The 12,913-nt window shown below is 40.9% G+C and overlaps 1 long non-coding RNA gene across 1 annotated transcript; it reads left to right on the top strand.

The window, feature by feature from the left end:
* Positions 1–1,046: 1,046 nt before the first annotated feature.
* Positions 1,047–5,719, top strand: LOC309844215. Its single transcript, XR_014300550.1, has 2 exons — positions 1,047–1,256; positions 5,549–5,719. It is a non-coding gene; the product is annotated as an uncharacterized lncRNA (long non-coding RNA).
* The last annotated feature ends 7,194 nt before the right edge of the window (positions 5,720–12,913 follow it).

The following is a 12,913-nucleotide window of genomic DNA, read 5'->3' as shown; positions in this document are numbered from 1 at the left end:
ACCAGGTAACCTCAGGAAACTTTTCCACGTGGTAAAGGAAAAAAGCGGAGACAAACAAGAATCTCTGGGTCATCAAAATCCTAAGATTCCACAGGGCAGCCACAGTGAGGTGCCACTGATGTGGGGGTGGGCCTCCCACTTCCGGTCACTACAGATCTGTGGGATAGGGGTCATCAAAATCCTAAGATTCCACAGGGCAGCCACAGTGAGGTGCCACTGGTGTGGGAGTGGGCCTCCCACTTCCGGTCACTATAGATCTGCGGGATAGGGTGACGTGCTTTGAATTGGAAACAAAAGCAAAGGTCTGACTTTACCTGGACTAGGACTTCAATAATTGAAAATGAATCAATCTGGGCTATAGGAAGTAACCAAGAGCTCTGGGAACAGGTGAAAAGGTTTTAAAGGACAGAGAAGGGAAATTCAACAGAACACTGGAGAAAGCAGCCGACTAGAGGAACTGCAAAATCATGGCATGGTTCTGCCTCACTGGGTTCAGACTTCTTGTAAAGTCAGAACTGGCAGATTGGGGGTGTGGGTATCGAAGATGACTGCATTTTCTATCCTTGATGGCTGGGAAAACACTGATACTATACATAGACACTGGGAAATAGAGAAGAAAACATTTCAGAAAGAAGACGATGGCTCTAACTTTGGATATTTTAGATTTGCTAAGTGCTCAACCTGGAGCTAAGTATTCTATCAAGAAAAAGTGAAAGAGCAGAATTGTAAGAAGCATGTTCAGATTCAGGAAGCACAGAGTACACTGGGCTAAGTACGACTGACTTCCAAGACACAAAGGTGGCAATGTCATGTTTAGACTCGGTTGTTGATCCACTTTTAATGAAGGTGGGGGTGTGGGAAGTTCATTCCCTCTCATCTCCCTGCGTGGTGCTGAGACTATGCTCTATCTGTCCCAGCGCTGCCTTTATCGCTCCTAATGATATCTCTCCAACGTCTTTGGCTGGAAAAGCCAAACGTCAGAGTTTCCAAGTAGCTCTCTCCCCCTTGCACAACATACAGCCTTCACTGCTGAGGGACATCCTTGGACAGGCAGCTCTCAAGGACAGAGACAAAAAGGGCACAGCAAGATCGGGATAACATTGATGGCCTCCAAACCTAAGCCACAAAGAAGTCTGGACGGCTATATGTCTGACTGAATCACATGTCGTGGGTTGACATCCTTGGACCACTCTTCTAGGAATTTATGCACCACCATGGAATAGCTCATTTTTTTCCCCTTTTTTCCTTTCTCCAAGGTAAGTCAAAACTCAACAGATTATCATCTCTTCTCTACCACAACAATACAATAATTTTTCAAAAATATGCTATTTATCTGAACCTATAATCAGTTTATTCTCATTTTAATAAAATTAAATATCAAAATATATTATTTTGTTAAGATATTATGTAACTTAATGTTAATATTAACAATAGTTAGTGTATTATTTTAAAGAATAAGTAAAATAACAGTAAATAAAGTATTTTCAAATGTTTCTGCTTTGATTTCCAATATACAGTTTACAATAGCTATAACCCACATGTTATTTTTTGTATTTTTTTCAGTTTTATTGAGGTATAATTGGCAGATAAATTTGCAAGATATTTAAAGTGTGCAATATAATGATTTGATATACATATACCCTATGAAAGGATTGTTCCCTTCTGGTTAATTAACACATCCATCACCTCACATTTTAGTCTTTTTTTTTTCTTTTTTGGTGAGAACACTTAAGTTCTACTTTCTTATCATATTTCCATTATATAATACAGTGTTATCTAGTGTAGCTACAATGTTACACATTAGATCGTCTGACATTATTCATCTCATAGCTGAAAGTTTATACCTTTTCACCAAACTTTCCCTATTCCCTTCCACTCCCCAGCTCCTGGCAACAACTTTTTTGTTTTCTATTTCTATGAGTCTGGCTTTCTATTTAGATAATTCCAGGTAATGTCTGTCTTTCTCTGTCTTTCTTATTTAATTTAGCGTAATGCCCTCAAGCTCCATCCATGTTGTCTCAAAGAGCAAAATTTCCTTCTTTCTCGGGTGCCTGGGTGGCTCAGTGGGTTAAGCCACTACCTTCAGCTCAGGTCATGATCTCAGGGTCCTGGGGTCGAGTCCCGCATCAGGCTCTCTGCTCAGCAGGGGGCCTGCTTCCCTTCCTCTCTCTCTGCCTGCCTCTCTGCCTGCTTGTGATCTCTCTCTGTCAAATAAATAAATAAAATCTTTAAAAAAAAAATTTCCTTCTTTCTCATGGCTGAATAATATTCCATCCTATCTCCTTTATCCATGCATGCATTGATGGGCACTTCAGCTGTTACCATAGTTTGACTACTGCGAATAGGCTGCAGTGAACACCGGGTACAGATATCTCTTTGACTCTGTGACTCTTCGAATGTGGGATTGCTGGATCATATGGTAGTTCTAGCTTTTATTTTTTGATGAACCTTTACGTTTGTTTTCTTTAGTGATTGTGCCAAATTACATTCTTACCAACAGGGCACAAGAGTTCCCCTTTCTCCATATCATCACCAACATTTACCTCTTCTTTTTTTTTCATGACAGCCATTTTAACAGATGTGAGATGGTTATCTTTTTTAAAGATTTATTTATTTATTTATTTATTTGACAGAGAGAGAGAGATCACAAGTAGGCAGAAAGGCAGGCAGAGAGAGACGGGGTGGGGGGGGGAAGCAGGCTCCCTGCTGAGCAGAGAGCCCAATGTGGGGCTCGATCCCAGGACCCCAAGATCCTGACCTGAGCCAAAGGCAGAGGCTTAACCCGCTGAGCCACCCAGGTGACCCACGTGGTGGTTATCTTATTGTGGTTTTGATTTGCATTTCCCTGATGATTAGCAATGTTGAGCACCTTTTCAGATATTAAAGTTAAGCCTCTAATCCATTTTAAGTTGATTTTTTTGGTATGATACAAGATAGGGGTACAGTTTCATTCTTTTGCATGTGACTGTCCAGTTTTCCCAACTATAAGCCATATTTTAAAAAGCTTAGTAGGATCCTAAATAACTGTTAAGAACATAAAAGGATCTAAAGACCAAAAATTTCAGAACTGAGCTCTATCATTTGATCTACCTCTATACCCTACAAACCAATTATTTATGTCACTGCCTACACTTTGTCCCGTATCTACAACAAATATCATTAGTTTTGCTTGGACCAAGGACTATCACTATTGAGAATGAAGGACAGCCTACTGGAATCAAAGCATCTTTGTATAAGAACCATGTCTTTTTCACCTCTGTGTCTCCAATATCTAGCCGAGAGCCTTACACGTGGTAGCTGCTTAGTAAAGAATGTTATACAAAGGTACAGAAATGATAACAATCTCTTATTTCTAAGACTTTTTAAAAATTTATTTATTTGTGAGAAAGGCAGAGAGCAGGAGGCGGGGTGGGGAGGGGGAAGAAGAAGGAGAGGGAGAAGGACAAGCAGACTCCCTGCTGAGCACAGTGCCCCAGGACAGTGACAACAGCAATGACAGTGTGGGGCTCAATCCCAGGACCCTGAGATCTTGACCCAAGCCAAAGTCAGAGACTTAACAGACTGAGCCGCCCAGTCGCCTCCAATAACTTAATTTCTTGACAAAAAAAAATAGTTTTCCTGATTTGCTTGATGCTCAAAGGAGAATCTGAAAAGATATTAATGATGCTAAAAGGAGAAAGCACTGAAGTGACCTATCACCAATAGACCTGAACAAACAACAAATAATTTGTTAATATTATTATTATTATAGTATAATATTATATAATATTATGTATAACATATAATAGTATATTATACATAATAATTTATTGCTATATTTTAAAATATAGCAATAAAACAGTAACAGTTAATCTTTTTTTTTTTTTAAGATTTTATTTATTTGACAGACAGAGATCACAAGTAGGCAGAGACGCAAGCAGAGAGAGAGAGGAGGAAGCAGGCTCCCTGCTGAGCAGAGAGCCTGATGCAGGGCTCAATCCCAGGATCCTGTGGTCATGACCTGAGGCAAAGGCAGAGGCTTTAACCCACTGAGCCATCCAGGTGCCCCAGTAACAGTTAATCTTATCTGAGTGCTTTGTGTGTCAAACCCTAAACTAATCACTTGAATCTACCAACTCATTTATTCCTGAAAAAACTTCAGGAGTTAGGTGTTCTATTCTCAATTAACAGACGATACTGATAGTTACAGAGACTGCAACATGCAGCTTGTCTAAGGTCACACACTGTGAGGGACAGAGCTTGAATTCTGAGTCTCCCAAAATGTACTAATTCCCTTGAAAATGGGAAGAGCTGTTTTAAGCCTCTATGTCCATTACATCATCCTTTTCTCACAGCAACCCCATGGTAGGTGAGAGCCTCAGGTCATAGCCCTAGTTACAAATGTGAAAACTGGGGGATAGAAGAGTCCTGCCAGGGGCACCTGGGTGGCTCAGTGGGTTAAGCCTCTGCTTTTGGCTCAGGTCATGATCCCAGGGTTCTGGGATTGAGCCCCACCTCGGGCTGTCTGCTCGGCGGGGAGCCTGCTTCCCCCCCTCTCTCTCTCTGCCTGCGTCTCTGCCTACTTGTGATCTCTCCTTCTCTGTCAAATAAGTACATAAAATCTTAAAAAAAAAAAAAAAGAAGAGTTCTGTCAATTGTCTAAGATCCCACATTCAGTGGGGGACAGAGCAATGTCCTGCTTTTGCCTGGAGCCACTATCCCCAAGGGAAGCTATGAAGCCGACAGGCATTTTGAGGTGAACCAACAGTCATTAAGTGTGTTATTGTGGTTGCCCCGAGGTGAAGACAGACTCTGTCTAAAGTCTGTCTTTCCAGGACTAAAACCCTATTGGGTAAAATTCATTGATAACTTAGAGTACCGTTGCTTGGTGAGTGAAAGTGTACTATTTAGGCAAAGAGAAAAGCTAATTGTATATAGGATAGGAATCGAATGAGAGATGACTTAGGGCAGAGAAAGGTGGGAAATGTAGGAAACAGGCAAGAAAGACTGACTGCTCTGTAAATAATTCCTGCCCACACTGATTTTTTCCCAGAGGTGTAAAGAGGAGCAATCAAGAAATCAAAATTTGGGTTTGGGTTTGGAGTTTTTTGCTAATCCTATCAATATGACCTAGGGTAAGTCACACTATTCCTGAGTCTCAGTTTTATATCAGTAAAATGAGAGGGTTGAGCGAGATTAATAATTTTCATTTCCCCCCATGCCACTCCCAGCCTCACTGCCAAGAGAGAAAACTCTCAATACATTGTGTTTTTCCAGAAAGAATACTTAATGTATACACAAACATACATATATACATGCATATGTATTTTATTCACACAAATAGTATTACATGATTCATATTTTTCTGCAAGTTGTATTTTTAACTTAATTATAAGCCTTGAAGATCTTTCTCTAACAATACATACAGATTTATTTTTCCTTTAAAAACAGCTATTTAGTATTCCATTGTATGATGGCACCATAATTTATTTAGACAGATCCCTATTGAAAGACATTTAGGTTGTTTCTAATTTTGTTGTTGTTGTTGTTGTTATTACAAACATTGCAGTTGAGAATCTCCTAGAGCAATTTAAATCTTCAGTGTCTGTCAGAGAATACATCACTCTGTGGAACTCCTAAAGCATCGCAGCGAAGCCCCAGGGTTCCCGGAAACACAGTTTGAAAACCACTAAACAAGATGATCTTGAATTTCCTTTTCTCTCAATTAAATGAAACTCTTAACCTTTTGTGTTTGTTTCACTCCACATTATTCTGCAGTATCTCCTAACAGTTTTGAGTGAGTAGATAGGTTTTGTCTTCCAAACTAGATTATAATCAGCTTCGGCTCCTTATTGTTTAGCACTTTTGGCATTCCTCAAACCCTTAGGCTAGCACTGAGCAAGGCAAGAGAAGTGCTCAACAAACACACAGTGATTGGTATTAGAAGAATATTGGGTTGGTAATACAGAATACGGAGCTGTACTTCTCTGTTGATTGTCATTGTCAAATAGAGCCTGGGTGCCTAGCCATTAACCTTGATTTCTGTGGAGAGATCCTCAGTTTTAACTGTCACACGGCTGGGGTGGAAAGGTAAATTGCTAGCCCTCCATGCAGGCTTTGCGTTTCTAGGGTGGTTGGCCGTGCATAGCTCTGCTGGCACCAAGTGGATTGTAGTCTATGTCAGTGTCACCTCCTAGAGTTGTGCTCCAGTCGGCTAAATTCACACAGAATACAACATGAATTGTGCCCCCCTAAAATTGTACGGGGTTTCAGCAAAATCCATAGTGCCCTCTCCTCTATTCTGAGCAAATTTGTTCCATCCCTTCTTGCCTCGGTTACTTGAATCTCTAGCCCCCCCATTCTACTTACTCTCCATGTAAACATGCTGTCTCTTTCCTCAGCCCAGTAGTGGTCATAATAATGAGGATACAGCCAACAAATCCCTTACCTCCATCTCATCTCTCTATCTTTCATGGATGAAGGTTTTGAAGGAACATTACACCCCTGTCCTCAATTTTACAACCACTCCACTTGCTGATTTTCAGGTATTATCCTACTTGAAGGCTCATCACCTTGTTCTTCTGGAAACTCTCCTCTTCTCCCCTGGTTTTTCTCCCATTCTCTGTTCACCTCTCAGGCTTCTTTAGAAATTCTTCTCTAACTGAGTCCTTACATCTCATGTCTCCTGGAGCTCCATCCACTGGCTCTGTTATTTTTAGTGCAGTCTCTTTCTGTTTCATTGGCCTCAGGGCAGGTAGCTTCCTCTAAAACTTGCTCCTCCAGGTTCCATGCTTTTTTCATTCCATTTTTCAAATTCTTTTTTAATTTGCTGAATATACTACCATCTGCTCTGATGTTCAGCTCTGAAAACTTAGACCCTTACACCACTCCCAATCCCACTGCCAAGAGATGAAGCTCTCAGTATACTGTATCTTTCCAGAATCATATTTATTTATTTATTTTAAAGATTTTATTTATTTATTAGAGAGTGAGAGAGCCCACAGAAGCAGAGGGCGGGGAAGAAGCAGGCTCCCCACTGAGCAGACAGCCCGACACTGGGCTCGATCCCAGGACTCTGCGATCATGACCTGAGTCGAAGGCAAACGCTTAACCAACTGGGCCATCCAGGTGCCCCAGAAATAACATTTAATGTATATACCAGCGCGTATATATTATAAAATCAAGTCACCCTTGACTTTCCATTCTCTCCCATCCCTAACATTCAGTCAACAAGTTCAATCTTCTCCCACTCTTACATGTATTCAACTCTGTTCACGTCTTCCTAGTCCCACAGACATGCTCTAGGCACACCTCCTGGATTATTGTCGACAGTTTCCTCACAGGACTTCTTGCCTCTGGACTAGTCCTTTCCTGTTCACTGGGTTTCAGGTGAACTTCCTAAAACATTAACACCGCTCAGCTAAACCAGATGGTTACAATCTTGTGTGAATTCCTATACCATTCAGGATAAAGTCCTAACACCTTTGCTTAATACAGATAGCCTGTTGATGTCACCCTTATCTCTATCACCTCTTCCATTTCTCCTTGCTATCTTTTACACACTCGATTTCTTCTTTATGGAATACCATTTCTCATCTTCCTCTAAATTTCTCCATCTTTGCTTCCTTTAGTGTAACACCAACTTTCATCATTCTCATACATCTATCTCAAGCTTCGTGTCCTCCAGGAAGCCATCCCAAGCCCAGATTCTCATTTAATCTTCTCCCTCAGGCTATGCTCACACAGGTCTTGAATATAACTTTCTCGTTCCCTTTTTCTTTTTTTAAAAGCAAGCTCTATGCACAACATGGAACTTAACTCACAACCTATCTAGATCAAGAGTCACATGTTCTACCGACTGAATAGAATATAACTTTCCTTTGGTATTTGCCAATGTGTGGCAATGTATTGCTGATTGATCTTTCTCCTCCCAATAAATAGTATTTTTTGATATTTCCAGTACTTAGAACGAAAAATAAATATTTGTTGGATGAATGGGCTATCTTTTGATGGGATTATTTTGTGGAAAAGGGCCTGTTTTTGTTAAATCTGAATATCCAAATCTTGAAAATTTAATACATGAACTTTAATATTTTTTTCCTGATTATGAAACTATGGATTTAGTTATAATTGGTGTAAAGCACTTTAATGCAAATGAAAATTAATTTTTAACACATTTCTCCTTCTACTTAACCCCTCTCCATTATATTATTAAAAAGCAAACAAGGTCAAGAAACTATTTCAGTCTAGAGAAAACAAAAGAAAGCTGCTATCTATACTGTTGATGTTTTGGAACATTGCCAAATAAGAGTCGATGAAAAGTGCTCAAGAGAAAGTTCGGGGGGAGGGTGGCGGGTACAGATCTTAGAATACTTTTTTTGAAAATAAAATGAGGATATCTTCTTTTTTTAGTATTTACTTTGGTCATCTATGTATTCTTTCATTCTTGTTTTGCCTTATTCCTGTTTCTCCCTGGAACTCCTTATCTCTCTAATCCCGTGTCCTGAATGCTCTTACTTTATCTCTCACTCCACTGCTTCCCTCCAGGTTTTCTCGGTCTGTCTCCTCCCCAGGCTGGGTTCGCCAGGCTCTCCGTGGCCCCCTGACCCTGTCTTCCTCTCCCAGGACTGTATTCCCCTTGCCTCTCATTTGCCTCCCAGCAACCTAAGCAGAACAATACTGGAAGTGGAACTGGCAAGCTGACAAAAAGGAGACCAGTTGGAAAGAAAACTTTACTCATCAAGAAAGAGGCAAATATCTTAAAAAGATCTGTGGGAGGGTGTTTGCTAAATCATCTGCTTCTTCAGATGTGGAACTTTCACGAAGATGGTCCCAGGGCCATGGAGGTGTGCTGGAAGTACCTTCTCGAGCTAGATGACTGAGCAGATGCGAAGAATTACAGACCTCAGTAATTCAGCCTTGAATAAAATTCAAGATTTCCCCCCCTTTATTCATGTTCTTTCTTTCTTTCTGAAAGCCCTGTTGCAGGAATTCAAAGGGCTGAGTTCTGCCCTCAGCTGTGAGTCATGACTCCCACTGAAGCCAGGAGCTCATATGTATGTATTCAGAGGAAGTATTGGGCCTCAGGGACTCAGATTAAATAACAACAGCCCAGTCATTTGTTTGCTTATTTGCTTAAACCTTTATAAAAGAAGCACAAGGCCTGCTGTACCTGAATGCCTTTTTATAATCATTTTAAAAATACACAGTAGAATTTAAATTCCCACAGTAGATCTCCTGCATTATAGCACAAATAATAACAGTCTATCTTACCCCCGTGCCCCAGGTCCAGGACAGAGGCAGAGAGGGAAAGAGGCGGGAATGAATTTGTAACGTGCCAGCCTTTCACTGAGAAAGTTCTGTTTGTATCCCCAGGGAATTCAGCACCAGGGACTGAGATTCAGTGTTCCCTGTAAAAAGCATGAAATACCTAAACAGCTTTTATTTTCCAGAGCTAGACAACTGAAGGTAACAGGGGCTACTCCACTGGCTTTAGGAAAAACGAAGACGTGCAAGTTAGATTTCCACCCCGGACTTCTCTCTCACGCCTTCTCCTCTGACTTCACAAACTCTTTTCTCTTGTCTCTTGGGTTCTGCTTCCACACACACACACAATAAAAATAAAAATCATATCCAGTACAAGTCCCTTTGCTATCCCTCTCCCAGAGGGCTCTTCTTTGTCCCACTAGTGTGGAATCAATGTACTTTACTTAGTCAAGATAACGGCTATATCAGATATTTTCTTAAAAAACAGGATTATTTCTCTAACGTCTAAAATATGTAAAAACTTTTATCTTCTATCCCTGTTACACTGTATATTTTTTTAAAAAGCTTTCATTTATATTCTTATTGGTTTCAAAGATGCCATATGCCAAGCATTATAAAACAAGAAAAACACAGTGATAAATAAAGCAAAAAGTGAATGATCCCACCAATTTTTACTTTCCAGAGGCAACCACTTTTAACAATTTCCCTAGTATTCATATTTATATTTTAAAACGTAAAATAAAATATTGAAGAGTTTGGCCAGATCGTATACACTGTTTTTTTCTTTTTTTCTTCCAGACATTTCTCGGTTCCCTACTACCCAGCGAGGTTTCCAGGGGCAAACAGGAGTGTCTAGACACCTCTGGCTTTTTCTAACACCGGCCCTGGAATGTAACACCTTCTCTGCCCAAGCACAGAGCTACCTGCTGACAAATTCCTTCCCCGGAGCTTGTCTTTATCCTTCATCTGACTGCCTGCATACGGTGGAAATGTCTCCCTATACTTCTGATTTCCCAAATGCCAGGAGTCAGAGTTCACTTTCACTGTGTCCACTCTCTAGCCTTTGCCTTTGCTTTTGGCCTGAAACACAACACATTGGCTCCTATGGCAAAACTAGGCCTGTGTTTGTTTCTGGGCACAAAGAGGATTAAACTGACCCAATATTAAACAAACAAACAAGCCAAACTTTGTAACACTGGCCTTGCTTATAGATAAGCATTGCTAATAGAAAACTAAGGAAACAACAATGACAACCATTTAGTAGGATTAGATAACATTTATGTGAATGGTTCCTACTTACGTCTAAACCCTAAGGTACACCATACTGATGAACCACATCACTCAATAAGTATCATCATTCATTCAGTTACCTAACAAGCATTTATTGCCTAATGAGTTTTAATTTTGTTGTAAATGTGATTTTATTACACGTGCCTTAGGTATTGTTGCCTAGGTTAACCCCCTCCTTCTACAAATATCATCCTCATTCTTTGGAATGATTACTGCTTCAAACATACTCTCTAACTCAGCTGCCATATTTAGTTATTTATTTATTTAAAGGATTTATTTATTTGTTTCAGAGAGAGAGAGAGAGAGTGCGTGGTCGTGCACGAGTCCTTGCACAGGGTGGAGGAGCAGAGGGAGACGGAGAGAGGATCTCAAAACAGAAAGCCTGAAGAGTGCAGAGTTCAGTCCTAGGACCCCAAGATCATGACCTGAGCTGGAATTAAGAGTTAGACGCCTAACTGACTGAGCCACCTGGGGGCCCTGAGCTGCCTTATTTAATGTGACCCACACACTTGACCATTATCAATGGATCCAGTAAGAAGCACTGGATCTGGGGCACCTGGGTGGCTCAGTGGGTTAAAGACTCTGCCTTCGGCTCGGGTCATGATCCCAGGGTCCTGGGATCGAGCCCCACGTCGGGCTCTCTGCTCAGTGGGGAGCCTGCTTCCTCCTCTCTCTCTCTGCCTACTTGTAATCTCTGCCTGTCAAATAAATAAATAAAATCTTAAAAAAAAAAAAAAAAAAAAAAGCACTGGATCCAACCTAAGCCAAAAAGATTTTTTTCTGAAAAAAGAACACACTGCCAGTTTGGTTTTGTCCTGAAGCTGTGGAAATGAGACCTGAAACTCAGGATCTACTGGCTACCTTTTTTCCCACATGTGAACCAGTAGTTCTCAACCCTAGCCACTCCTGAGGGTCACCTCAGGAAACTTTTTCAAAATGCCCTGACTTCAAGCCCCGGAAATTCTAATGGACGTAGTCTGGAATGAGACCCAGGTGTCAATATTTCTTTAAAACTCTCCAGGAGAGGGATGCCTGGGTGGCTCAGTTGGTTCAGCAGCTGTCTTCAGTTCAGGTCATGATCTCAGGGTTCTGGGGTCGAGCCCTGCACAGTGGGGAGTCTGCTTCTTCCTCTGCCTCTCCTCTCTCTTGTTCTCTCTCTCTCTCTCTCTCATAAACAAATAAAATCTAAAACAACAACAACAAAACAACCCTCCAAGTGATTCCAATAATGAGGGCCACTACCTGGAAGAAAAGTTTACAGTGAGAGAAGAATAGTCATGAGAAGCAGCAGCTGGCCAGAAGAGACACACAGACACACAGACACACACACATCAGACAAACCCCAATCTCTGGTATTCTCAGGCTGAATTGCTTCGAGGTATTCTTTCTCACTATTCCGTTGACGAATTCTTTTTTCAATTACCTGAGATATTCCAGTGTCTTTCCAATAAATCCTCCTTTTATCCTAAGCTAATTTAAGTTGCATTTGTGTGATTTGCAAACAAAGAAGTCCAGGCTAGATCTCTGGTTTTGTGTGCTCAGGCTTAATAGATTTTTACACTTGTAGCATAGTTCCTCTCCATTCATGTTCTCATTCACTCATGCATTAAGCAATAATGCCCACAATATTCCAGGTTCTGTGTTACTTACCAGGAATATTAAACAAAGAGACTACACAGACCTTTTACTTGAGCAGCTTCCATTCTGGCAAGGGAAGGGGCATATCAGCAGAGAGGGATAGCAACACAGGAAGTGTAATACTAGAAGCATTGGCTGGTTATTTTGAGAACACTGAGGACATGTGTGGTCTGGTAGAATCCTGGAAGCCTTCATGGAGGAGGTGATCATGGTATTGCTTCAGGGGAGTGAATTAGTGTCACCTGGTAGACAACAGAGGGTCAAAAGGAAGAATTACAACACCAATGGTCCAGAGTTACAAGAGAGTAAGGCACATGGAAGGAATTACTGTATTTCTGTTATGGCTGGAGCTGAAAATATATGCTAAGGATTGGGGGGTGGGAGAGAGAAACAGAGGATAGATCATGGACACCTGTAATTTACCATGATAAATGTTTGAGATTTTGTCCTGTGCCTTCTGCAGAGATTTTGGAATGCTTTGAATAGAGCAGTGCTATGAACAAGTTTGCATGTTGGACAAACTTCTCTGGAGAAGTGATTGATCAGTGACCAGATGGCCAGGAAAGAATCAAGTCAGGAGGCCATTACAACTGTCCAGGAGAGATATGGCAAGATCCGGAACTAACTCTGATAATGAGAACATATTTTTAACTATTTAGAAGGCAGATTCCCCTGGATATGATAACCAATTGAGATCAAATAAAAGAGAGTGTGTCTGTGAGGGGAATATTGGGGGAAA

Source organism: Mustela nivalis (assembly GCF_964662115.1).
Source record: "Mustela nivalis genome assembly, chromosome: 11".
Lineage (NCBI taxonomy): Eukaryota > Metazoa > Chordata > Mammalia > Carnivora > Mustelidae > Mustela > Mustela nivalis.
The sequence above is the reverse complement of the archived record's forward strand: the minus strand, read 5'-3'. Positions and strand labels throughout refer to the sequence as shown.